The sequence below is a fragment of the Jaculus jaculus genome, chromosome 11 (genome assembly GCF_020740685.1).
Source record: "Jaculus jaculus isolate mJacJac1 chromosome 11, mJacJac1.mat.Y.cur, whole genome shotgun sequence".
Lineage (NCBI taxonomy): Eukaryota > Metazoa > Chordata > Mammalia > Rodentia > Dipodidae > Jaculus > Jaculus jaculus.
The window spans coordinates 76,529,160-76,543,102 of NC_059112.1; the positions used below are offsets into that span (position 1 = coordinate 76,529,160).

The 13,943-nt window shown below is 37.4% G+C and overlaps 1 pseudogene; it reads right to left on the reverse strand.

Annotated features, from left to right (window-relative positions):
• LOC101595696 overlaps nt 1–2,963 on the reverse strand; it is a 61,979-nt pseudogene extending 59,016 nt beyond the window's left edge.
• Between the last annotated feature and the right edge of the window lie 10,980 nt (nt 2,964–13,943).

Genomic DNA, 13,943 nt, shown 5'->3' on the forward strand with positions numbered 1-13,943 from the left:
CTCTTTTCAACCTAACTTTGCCCCTGTTTAGCATGTTAATTTAAGGTCAGTTATTCTCATGGGTCTTCTGTATACATCATGCACCAATTGTTTGTCACTCCCTAGTCATTTAGAAAGTCCAAATGACAAATATATACTTATTCTATCTATACACATTTGAAGTTGATTACAGAAAAATAAAATATGTTAATGTATCTCCTTTTAAATGATGAATACCTAACTCATTCTCATATATATGTGTGTGTGTGTGTGTGTGTGTGTGTATATATATATATCTATATATCTATATCTATATCTATATCTATATCTATCTATCTATATATATATATATATATAGTTATACCTTGCATTCATTTTCTTTAATATTGTTTTTCCACTCTTACTCTACATGATATTTTGTTTTCTATTTCCATAAAACTCACAGAAGCAATCAAAAAGTATGCCATATGAATTTTCACTGCCTCTTCAAACACTTCAGCTAAGAAAGAGTATTTAACATTTTATTTTTGATGTTCTTAACCAGAACCAGTCCTTCCTAATGTCTTTCTAGTTTTTTAAACTAATATTCATTAAGCTTACCAGAACTCATTTTAATCATTGATACTAAATTTATCCTAACTCTCGTTCATTACCTTGCATCCTAATGAAGTACTTCAAACCAATAATTTGTTATCTGTTTCTCCTTAGTAACATTCATGCTTTCTAAAATTTATATAAATACTCATAAGTCCTCATAATTTATGTAACTGTCTCTTAGACCTCTTAGATATATCCAAATCTAGCTACCTTCTCATGTTTCTTCTTTTATATGAAATGGCACTTTAAAAAATCAATGTACCTCCTTGCCAAGGTCACTCATATACTCTGCCTTGAACTGTGTCCAAACATGTGACTTGCAAATATTCCGCCAAGGTGGACCTGGCCCCATCATTGCTTCATCAAGTAGTTCATGCTCATCTCTCTAGCTGAAAGTTTTAAAGTGACAGAGCAATCATGTCTTCCACTTGTAATATCTGTTTCTCTCTCTTACCAGCCTTCTTTTAAATCCACTGTTTTCTCCAATTCATATTGATTCTTAAGTGTTGATGTGACCTGGATTTTGCAGGCAGATTTCTAGTTAACTTGCTACTAATCCTTGTCATTCATATACCTCTCATATATCTCATTCTGTGTCCATCCTCCTTTTTCTACTTCACACATTTAGTTGTAATTTTAATTACTTTATTTGAAAAAAAAATCTATGTTCTAACAGAATCCATGTGAATTTACTAATTAGGATCTTGAACCACAGGCTTCTAAAAATTGCATTCTTTCAATATATACTTTGGCCTAATAGATTAAAGGCAACCCATTTAAAAGCCTTTATTCTTCTGCACAAAATATCTCTCTCTCATATTTTTCATTTTACTCAGCTCCATTTGCACCATTACAGCTACTTCAGCTAAAATATTAAAGTCATTTTTTGCATTAATACTTTTTTTCACTCAGCCCATCCAATCTATGCTGAAGCACTGAAGCCTTGGAAATTCCATTGTACTGGCATTCTCTCATCTCTTCTGACGCACTCTGGATCAAGGCATTTCTTCCCTCATCTGCATTGTTGTTGTAGCCTCCCAGTTGGTTACCTTGCTCACTAATGCTCCAACACAGTGGCTGTAATGCTCTTGTAAAACTGGAAACTGGTCATGCTGCCCCATGGCCCCATACTCTTCACTAGCACTTTGTTCTCTCAAAGTTAAAGCCCATATCCTCTGATTCTAATGCCTCTCTGATATAGCCCCCTGCTGCTTATTACTCTGATCTCAACTTCTATGAACCATCCCTTCCTCTCTCTGCCTCAGCATCTTTTCTATTTGAGAGATGTGCCACTCACTCATTCTTTTTGATAGTCTATCTTTATCTGCAACATTCTTCTATAAGTATAACTTATTTCTTCACATTTATTTTCTTAGTGAAGTTTCAGCACCCACTTTTGGAAGAATCATTTGCTGTCTGCTTTCTTCTGATGAGAAGCAGTTTTTTTCAATTGAATATAATTGTTGTTTTAGTTACTTTCTTCTTGCTGGGACAAAATTCCTGACCAGAAGCAGCTTATTGGAAGAAAGGTCTTATTGTTTTTTAAGGTTACTATTTCAAGAGCAGGGGAACAGCATGACAATATGTAGTCTGAGTGAGATGACTTACATATCTGAGCCTATGAACCGGGCTTATAAATCTCAAGGCTCACCCCCAGTGGCAAACCTCCTCCAGCAAGGCTCCAGCTCCCAAACTGTTGAGTATCAGACTTAATCATAAGCACATGACACTATGTAGGACACTTAACATTCAAATTACCACAGTAATGTATTTTCTATTTCTTTCCCATGAGAATATTCAGCTAGAGTATAATTTGCCTGTTAATATAATCCTACTATATAGATTAATTTAGACAGAGAAGGGATTTGTAAATACTTATTGAATCAGCAAATGAAAGATTAAATTATTATTATTCACTTAGAACATTCATTTTTAAAAGAGATAATACATTTTGGGCATAAATTAGTCCATAAATCTATTTCTATTTTAATACAAATTTATTTTTTGTCACATCATGTGGAAAGCTTAAAAAGTTTGACTCAGAAATATTATTGTCAAGTTCATGGTTTTTCCATCTTTCACACAGTGTGTGTGTGTGTAGTGTGATGTGGTATGCTCTCATAATATACATGCATGTTTCGATATGTGTGGGTTCGATATGTGCATAACTATATGTGCACATGTATATGAAGACCAGAGGTCAAGATCAGAGGTATTCCTCATCACCTTTCCACCAGATCTCTTGCTGGTCCTGTAACTTGCTGATTTGGTTACACTTACCTTCCAGCAAGTCCCAGTGATTCTCTTAGGTCCACCTCCCCAGTGCAGAGATTACAGACAAATGGCTGTTCCAAGCTGTGATGCAGATACTGAAGGTCTGAACTCATGTCCTTGGGCTTCTGTGATTATAACTTGCCAGTTAAGCCAACATCCCAGCCCTTCTTTTGCTAAAAAAAAAACTTTTAAAAGTAGGGAAAATGGAGGAAAAAAAGTTAAATGAGAAATTCAGTCAAATTTATTTGTATCTGAAATATAGAATTTTTGTATAATTTTGTTTAATTGTAGGAAATCAATAGAGGTGAGAACATTTAAGAATTTATTTTTATTTTTATTTTTTATTTTTTAATTTAATTTAATTTATTTATTTATTTATTTTATTTTTTTTTTAGCAAATACAGGCAGTTTGGTACCATTATTTAGGCACATCCATGATCTACCCCCTCCCATTGGACCTTCCTTGTTGATGTAAATGGGTCGTGCATTGTGGAGTTAGCCCACAGTTATTGGTATAATAAATGTCTCTGCATATCATGAATTTTTTATTAAGAAAATACTTTGCATGAATACATCATGTGTTGGTACTTCCCTGCCCCATTCTGTACCAGCTCCTCCTCAGTGGGGTAGTTGGTATTCCCCATATGATTGTACCTGCATATCTTATTTTTCTACTTTGTTTGCCATACATTTATGTATCTCTTTACAATTATTTGGTATTTTCATATTTGCCAGCCCATTGTTGACCATTGCTAAAATGTTCTTTTCCATCTCAAACAGTGTGATCGGGATACTTCAATATAGCTACCAATAAAATATCAGGCACATGCTAGAGTCAATGTTATTAAAATAGAGGCCAGTGGTCTCTCTTTGAGAAAGTAGTAATGCATATGATAAAGAAAGAACACAAAATTAAGTCTTTAATATTTTTAAACTGGGTGGGGTGGCACATCCCTTTAATCTGAGCACTCAGAAGGCCGTCTGATGCAGTATGTACTTAGGTTTGAAATTATCTTCACTATGGCTGCAATACAATAATCTTCATTTTATAATAGGTAAATCTGAGTTAACAAAGCTTAAAATTCTACAAATTTTATCCAAGTTTTATCATCTTGATTAAGATTGAAATGCTCCTCCAAATGTATTATTAACCATTTGCTATCTGGACATTTATTTCTACTTTATTAATAAGATTAATAAGAATAAAATAAATAAAAGTATAATATTTGGACTTCCGGCCAAGATCACGACCACCTAGCTGCACTACAAATCTTGTAGAAAGAAAGACAAGACATTAAAGGTTCACTGGGGCTCTTAGGGGAGAGAAATCTCCAATAGATTATCAGTGGGAAGGCACAGAGGAGGGGAAACAGGGATTCGCTGATTCCTTCATGGGCAGGTAGCCCACTCCCCCCAATAGCCACCATATCCATGGGGCCACCAAACACTGATCAATCCCTGCGTGAGGAAGCTTAGATTGCTCCACCAACTCACCCCCTTACTCTTTCAGCCACTGCGCTTTCAGCAAGTACTGGCAATAACAGGGAATCCCTGATACCCTCAGGAGTGGGTAGGCCACATATCCCCCCAGGTAGTCACCTTATCCACAGTGCAGCTGCATGCAGATTGATCCCTGTGTGTGGAAGCTTAGACTACTCCGCCCACTTACTCACTTACTGCTCCTGCCACTGCATGTTCAGCGAGTCCAGTCCCACAGCAACTACCACACAAGCTTAGACTGTGTCCATCGCTTGCAACAGCTTAGGTGCCATCCCCTACCTGTATGCCACACCACTGTCTGCCATTGTCCTGTGGTAGGGGAGCGCAGACTGCTTGCAAATCCCAGTGTTCCCAGCCAGAGTTGGGCTGCTTCAGTGCTTTGTGCTTCAGTGTTCCTCCTAGCTCCAATGCAGGCAGCTTTGGGGAATTACCACATGAGAATTCAGGCAACTTTGGCGCCCCTGCCAGGCAGTAGATCAGGCGGCTTGGCAAGTGAAAGCCAAAGCACAGACAGCTTGGCAACTACCCCAGGCTGCCTCAGACTCCCATTGTGCTTGAGCACAAGCTGATCCACCTACCTACATACCAATACACTGTCATGGGCAGATCACAGCACAAAAGAAATAACATGAAAAATCAAATGCAAGAAAATCCAGGTAGATCGCCTAGTCCTACAATGAATACATCTAACCAAAACATAGAAGAGTTATTAGGACCAGAGCATCAAATTGAAGTTATGAGCAATTCAACACTGACCAACCTACTGGTAAAACTTGCAGGAAAGCAACACAGGACCGATAATTGTGTGTATGCTGCCATCCCTAAACTAGAACTAATAGATAAGAAATTGGGAGGAGTTCAAAGAGAGAGTGAAAAAAAAAAAAAAAGAAGAAGAAGATCTCAAAAATCAGCTGGCCATGCTAAATGAAGACAGAAAGAAATGCAAGGATGAATTCCAAGAATCATCAAGAAAATCAGAAAATGGTGTGAAAAGGGAGCTTGACAGAGGGATGGAAATTATACATAGCAAAGTAGTAGAAAATGCAAACTTAATTGAACAAGTCCAAAACTCTCTAGAGGCTCTCAAGAATAGAGTCAGCAAAGTAGAGGATAGAAACTCTGATCCGGAAGACAAGATGGAAGAAACAGTTGGAGAGTTCAAAGACTTCAGTAAGTTCAAAAGTTACCATGAACAGAACATGAGGGAATTGTGGGATACACTTAAATGTCCTGATATCAGGATCACTTGAATACCAGAAGGACAAGAAATTCAGACCAAAGGCATGGAGAACTTAGTTAACAAAATAATTGAAGAAAACTTCCCCAGTCTCTTAAAAGAAAGGCCCATCAAGATACAAGAAGCCAACAGAACTCCAAACACACTGGACCAAAGGAGAAACTCTCCAAGACATATTGTCATTAAGACTCTAAACATTGACACCAAAGAGAAAATACTAAAAGCAGCTAGTGAAAAACAGCACACCACTTTCAAAGGTAACCCCATCAGAATTACTTCAGACTTTTCAATGGAAACCCTGAAAGCTAGAAGGGCCTGGAATAAAACACTGCAAAGTCTAAGAACATATGGCTTCCAACACAAACTACTCTACCCAGCAAAAGTATCCTTCATAATAGATGGTGAAAGAAAAACTTTGCATGACAAATCTCACCTTTACAATTATATGAAAACAAAAACAAACCTACAGAGAGTATTTCAGGAAATTCTCCACAGAGAAGAAACAAATAATCAAACTCAAATGCCTACAAGAAGCAGATCACAATAACCAAACTCAGAGTAGGCACAAAAAACTTCAAAGTCCCTGAAAATACCAACCCACATTTACCATCACAATATGGCAGAGATCAAATCAAATCCCACAGTCATTACCCTAAATATTAATGGCCTTAATTCATCCATCAAGAGATACAAGCTAACAGGATGGATCAAAAAATTAGACCCCTCAATCTGTTGCCTTCAAGAAACCTACCTCACCACTAAAGACAGACACATCCTCAGAGTGAATGGGTGGAAAACAATATTCCAAGTAAATAGGACTAAGAAAGAAGCAGGCATAGCTATACTAATATACCAAAAATAATCCAAAAATACAAAGAAGGCCACTTCCTACTTATCAAGGGAATGATCCATCAAGAGGATATTACAATCATAAATCAGTATGCACCAAACATAGGGTCACCTCAGTTCATAAAACATTACCTACTTGACAATAGAACAGAATTAAGCAACAACACAATCATAGTTGGGGACTTTGATACACAATTATCAGTAATAGACAGATCATCCAAATGGAAGCTCAATAGGGAAGTAAGAGAGCTCAACAAAACCATAGATTGCTTAGACCTAACAGACATCTACAGAACTTTCCATCCCAAATCCACAGACTACACATTCTTCTCAGCAGCCCTGGGAACATTCTCTAAAATAGACCATATTCTGGGTCACAAAGACTGTCACCACATATTTAGGAAAATTGACATAATTCCATGTATGATATCAGATCACAATGCTATATTTCTAGAAATTAACAAGAAAAGATCCACCAAGAATCCCAATGGCACCTGGAAACTGAACAGCACACTTTTAAACAATAAATGGATAGTGTATGAAATAAAAATGAAATTTCAAAATTTCTGTAATTGAATGACAATGAGAACACATCCTATCAAAACTTGTGGGACACAAAGAAGGTGGTCCTTTGGGGAAAAATTTATAGCATTCAATGCCTTCATAAAAAAGACAGGAAGATCCCAAATCAACAACCTAACCATCCATGTAAAGGCACTGGAAAAAAACAAGAAAAATCACACCCAAAGAGCTCCAGAAGGAAAGAAATAATTAAAATCAGAGCAGAAATATATGAATTGGAAACCAAAGAAACAATTAAGACAATTGGCAAAACAAAGAGCTGGTTCTTTGAAAAAATAAAGAAGATTGACAAACCCCTGGCCAATTTGATCAAGCCACAAAAGGAAAAGCTACAAATTAACAAAATTGAAAATGAAAAAGGAAAGATTGCAACAGACATAAGTGAAATTAGGAGAACCATCAGGACGTATTTCAAAAACCTCTACTCCACAAAACTGGATAATGTGGAGGAGATGGATAAATTCCTGGAACGATACCATCTATCAAAGCTAAACTGAGAGCAGATAAATCACCTCAATGAAAATATCACACTCAGGGAGATTGAAAACGTAACAATAAAAAAAAAAAAAAACCTCCCCCAAAAGTAGAGTCCAGGACCTGATGGCTTCTCAGCTGAATTCTATCAAACATTCATGGAAGAACTCAAACCCATCTTCCTCAAACTGTGCCACACAATTGGAGAAAAAGGAAAGCTACTCAGCTCCTTCTATGAAGTGAGTATCAGCCTAATTCCAAAACCAGGCACAGATGCCACAAAAAAAGAAAACTAATGGGCTATTTCCCTGATGAACTTACATGCAAAAAAATCCTCACAAACCAAATCCAACAACACCGGAAAAGTATTATCCACCTTGACCAAGTTGGATTCATCCCAGGAACACAGGGGTGGTTCAACATCCGGAAATCTTTCAATGTAATGCACCACATAAACAAAGTTAAACATAAAGACCACATGATCATTTTGATAGATACAGAAAATTCTTTTGACAAGATACAATGTCACTTTATGATCAAAAATTTGGAGGGAATCGGCATGATTCGTTCATATCTTAACATAATAAAGGCAATACACAAAGTTCCAAAGGCCTAAATAATATTTTTTAAAAATATTTTTTTCATTTTTATTTCTTTCTTTGAGAATGACAGAGAGAGAGGGAAAGAAAGAGACAGATAGAAAGGGAATGGGCACGCCAGGGCTTCCAGCCACTGTAAACGAACTCCAGATGTGTGCGCCCCCTTGTGCATCTGGCTAACGTGGGTCCTGGGGAATCGAGCATCGAACTGGGGTCCTTAGGCTTCACAGGCAAGTGCTTAACCACTAAGCCATCTCTCCAGCCCCCGAATAATATTTAATGGAGAGAGACTAGAGGAATTCCCATTAAGGTCAGGAACAAGCCAGGGTTGTCCACTCTCACTTCTGCACTTCAATATAGAACTGGAAATATTAGCTCAAGCAATAAGACAGGAGAAGGAAATAAAAGGGATACAATTTTGAAAGGAAGAAGTTAAGTTAGCTCTATTCGCTAATGACATGACTGTACATGTAAGAGACCCTAGAGACTCCATCCCAAAACTTCTGAAGGTGATTACTATAACAACACAGCAGGATACAAAATCTATGCACAAAAATCAGTAGCCTTTCTATATGCAAATGACAAAGATACAGAGAAAGAAATAAGGGGCATAGTCCCACTTTCAATAACAACAACAACAAAAAAAAATAACTTGGAATAATGTTAACCAAAGAAATGAAAGATCTATATAAGAAAAACATAAAAACACTCAAAAAAGAAATTGAGGAGGACTTGAGAAAATGGAAAGACCTCCCGTGCTCCTGGTTAGGCATAATTAACATAGTGAAGATGACAATCCTACCAAAGGCAATATACAGATTTAATGAAATTACAATAAAAATCCCTGCAGTGTTCTTCACAGAGATAGAAAAAAAAATGATCTCAAATTTCATATGGAAAGGCAGAAGGCCTCGCATATCCAAACGTATCCTCAGCAAAAGAAATACCTCTGGAAGCATCACTATACATGATCTAAAGCTATATTACAAAGACATAGTAATAAAAACAGCATGGTACTGGCATAAAAACAGGAGTATATACTAATGGAATAGACTTTAGGACCCAGACTTTGGGCCAAGCAACTATAACTACTTGATATTCGACAAAGGCTCAAAAAATGTAGGCTGGTAAAATGACAGCATCTTCAACAGATGGTGCTGTTCAAACTGGATGATCATATGTAGGAAACTGAAACTTAATCCACACATATCACCATGCACTACACTCAAATCAGAATGGATAAAAGACTTCAAAATAGGACCAAAAACTAGAATACTACTGGAACAAAATTTAGGAAGTATTTTCCATGATATAGGAAAGGAAAAAGACTTCCTGAATAAAACCCCAGTAGCTCCCTATCTTAAACAATCACTCAACCAATGGGATCACATGAAGCCAAAGAGTGTCTTTACAGACAAGCACACAATAAGCAAAGCCAATAGATTACCCACAGAATGGGAGAAAATATTTGTGGGATATCCAAGTGGAAGAGGTCTAACCCTATAGAGATACCAACAGACCCAGTTATTCCCTACTGGGCATCTACCCTAAAACCTTCAAACCACAGACCAGAGAGATTTGCTCTACTATGTTTATAGCAGCACAATTCATAATAGCTAAGAGTTGGAATCAACCCAGATGTCCTTCACTACAAGAATGGATAACTAAGATGTAGTATATCTACAAAATGGAATTCTATACAGCGGTAAGAAAAAATGACACAATGAAATTTGAGGAAAAATGGTTGACCCTGGAACAGATCATTCTCAGTGAACTTACCCAATCACAGAAAGAAAAAAAAAAAAAAAATTGCAATCGCCACATAGTTTCACTCATCTATAGCACCTAACCTGAATCTACCAAAGATGCCTTAAATACCCAGCAAGCCTCTCATGGACTAGACAATAGGATGGGAGGGGAGGGCAGTGGAGGGGTGAGAAACATAACTCTAGACCCAAACGGCAATGGTACCATAAAATTCTGCTTCCTAAAAGGCAGAACATTGGTGGAACCTTCACCAAGCCCTTAGAGGGAACACCTGAACCACAAGACACTGGTGAGCGTGTGAAGAAGACTAACCTTAATCATCTACATCTTCCCTCCCTGCCTCTCCCTCTCTCTCTCTCCTTCTCTCTCTCTGTCTTCTCTCTAACTCTTGTATATTAGTTATCTTTTTCCTCCTTTGCTTAGCGGGCACTGACCTGTAACTCCCAGTATCAGCATGTGGCTATCATACACCATGAGCTTTTGATCAGAGAGACCTACAAGGTTTCCTAAAAGAAAGATTTCTGTCAGAGTACTTGTGGCCCACCAAAGGTTAGTGGTAAGACCTTACTGCTGAAGACATCTTATGTGGTTGACATGTAAAATGCAATGGCATGTCTGGAAGTTGTAGGAGGGTCAGTACCCAGACAGTCAGTATGTCTAGTGCCACAGGGTGCTACATGGGTGGCTGTGAGAAAATGACCAATATCTGTCCAAGCAATTCATGGTCTAACCTACTTAGCAACAAATAACCTGGTGTGATGCCCACACAAGTGCAATAGTGGCACAAAGCCATGGTGGGGATCCAACTGTCCTTGATTTGGCTAACTGATCCCCTCAGTGGTATGGGTCCCATAGCTGGAGCTGGGAAACAAGTCAGAACCATATCCAAACACAGGCCCACTCTCCATTATCAAGCTACCATCAATCATGGGCTACAAAAGGGCCTACACCTATTAAATTCTCTACAAAAAAAAAAAAAAGAAAAGTAAGGATTACCTCATTTGTCCTGGTGCTGACTTACTCACCATTGGAGGACCTGCTTCTCTTTTTCAGATAGATGCAGATCCTAAGGAGAGAGCCACCCCATCATACCTCAAAAAGGCCCTGGCTGAAACTAAGGAAAATTGGCGAAGCAAGCAAGGGTGCTGTCTTCCTGATGAATCAGATACGAGCACAAGGCGGAAGGAGACCAACACAGAGAAAAATCAACTCCTACCAAATCAGAGAGCCAGAACCCCAACACCTCATCACTGAAGCACACTAAAAATAAACCCAACAGGGCTCAGGGGAATTTTACAGTAGAGGGGCAGAAAGAATGTCAGAACCACATGTTGGTCATGATATGCAGAGACATTTATATTACCCATATCTGTGGTCTAACTCCACAATGCATGACCCATATACCTCAACAAGGAGGGACCAAGGGATGGGGGTAGCTCATGGATGAGCCTAATAATGGTACCAAACTTACTGTATTTGCTGAATACAAAACTAATTAATAAAAAACAGAGAGGGATGGAGGGAGGAAGAGAGAATGAGGATATTGGTGTGTCAGGGTCTCTAGCCACTGCAAAGGAACCCTAAATGCATTTTCCACCTGGTATTTACATGGCATTGGAAATTCAAACCTGGGTCCTTATACTTCATGGGCAAGTACCTTGACCACTAAGCCATCTCTGAAGCCTGATTAATTTTCAAATTTATAAAATTTAAACTGTGATATCTTGTAAAATATCAATATTATAAATTGAAACATTTTAATTTGTCTTTTTTTTTCTCTACACAAGAAATGCTTAGTTACTCATCCTCCAGCTGGGGTCAGAGAATACATGACTTCAAACAAGCATTTCTGTCTGCTAACAACATAAAGTTGCACAGTATTTATCCACAAGAAGTTGACAGACATCTGAATAGGCAATCTTTTGTCTAATTTGATGATTATTTATGATTATTTAAAAAATATCAGTGCCTATATCTGATAGAGGATTAATATCTAGGATATACAAAGAACTCAAAAAGTTAAATAATAAGGAATCAAACAAGCCAATTCAAAAATGGGCTATGGAGCTAAATAGAACATTCTCAATGCATATAAGAAATACGAATGGCATATAAGCATCTAAAAAATTGTTCTACATCACTAGTCATCAGGGAAATGCAGATTAAAACTACATTGAGATTCCATCTCACTCCTGTCAGATTGGCCACCGTCATGAAAACAAATGATCATAAATGTTGGTGGGGATGTGGAAAAAGAGGAACCCTTCTACACTGCTGGTGTGAATGCAATCTGGTCTAGCCATTGCGAAATCAGTGTGGAGGTTCCTAAAACAGCTAAAGATTGATCTACCATATGACCCAGCTATAGCACTCCTAGGCATATATCCAAAGGACTCATCTCATTTCCTTAGAAGTACGTGCTCAACCATGTTTATTGCTGCTCAATTTATAATAGCCGGGAAATGGAACCAGCCTAGATGTCCCTCAACTGATGAGTGGATAATGAAGATGTGGCACATTTATACAACGGAGTTCTACTCAGCAGTAAAGAAAAATGAAGTTATGAAATTTGCAGAAAAATGGACGGACCTGGATAGGATTATACTAAGTGAGGTAACCCAGGCCCAGAAAACCAAGTGCCACATGTTGTCCCTCATATATGGATCCTAGCTACAGATGATTGGGCTTCTGTGTGAAAATGAAAATACTTAGTAGCAGGGGCAGTAAGTTAAAAGGAGACATAAAGCGAAGAGAAAGGAAGGGAGGAGGGTACTTAATAGGTTGATATTGTATATATGTAAGGACAGTGATAGGGAGGTAATTTGATGGAGAATGGAATTTCAAAGGGGAAAGTGTGGGGGGAGGGAGGGAATTACCATGGGATTTTTTTTATAATCATGGAAAATGCTAATAAAAATTTAAAAAATATATATCAATCAGGTGGGCAAGGGGATAAGGGAAATGTTTTTATTTTGTTAGTAACATAATTTAACATATCCTTCTTGTTATTTACTTTTATATACTTTTTTCCCAATTTTTTAATATTTTAATGTTTATTTAATTATTAGGGAGAGAGAGAATGAATTAATGAATGAATGGGTATGCCAGGGCCTTTAGCCATTACAGATGAATTCCAGAAACATGTGTCACTATGTGACACTGGCTTACATTGGTTCTGTTGAATTGAATCTGGGACCGAAGACTTCATAGGCAAGCACCTTAACTGTTAATCCATCTATTCAGCCCCATTTTTCCTATTTGAAACGGAAATGATACATAATTTATTCTTTAATGTATCCAAAGGGCTTCATTTGCATCTATCTGAGACATGCTGTGAAACTATTCTCACTGCCACTTAGAAGCACAAAGGTGTGATCTGAATGAAGTTGCTTCCTCACTGGAGTCTCTTTTCTGATCTAATAGCCACTCCTTGTGAAATAGTGTTAGTGAAGAAGGAATCCCATGGAAAGCCCTGGTTGGTACCTAGAACATTGTATGGAAACATGAGCTTTAATGATTACTATTGCAGGTGCTTTATTGCTGAGAGCACTTTTAATAGTATTTATTTTTAATATTTTCATCGAGATGCTTCAAAGAGGAAGCAGAGAGTGGGAAGTGTGATGTAGAGTTTAGTGTGTCTGCTGTTTCACCTTCTGTGTGTTTGTCGTTTGCCCTTTGCCTGTGGCTGGTGAGGAAACCTGCCTACCTCAATAAAAATCATGAATACAGAAGCAAAACAAAAAAAAAAAGTATAATATTTGGATGGAGAGATGGCTCAACCATTAAGGCACTTTCCTGCAAATCCTAACAATTCCCTAGTACCATATAATGCCAGATGCACAAAGTGGCACATGCATCTAGAGTTTGCAGTGCTTGGAGTCCCTGGTGCACCTATTCTATCCTTTTTTTCCCATGTGTTTTCTATCTCTCTTTGCTTGATTATACATTATATATATATTTATATGATATATAATATATATATATATATATATATATATATGTATATATATTATATATATTATATATATGTGTGTATATATATATGTATATATATAATATATATGTGTGTGTGTATAATTGTTAAT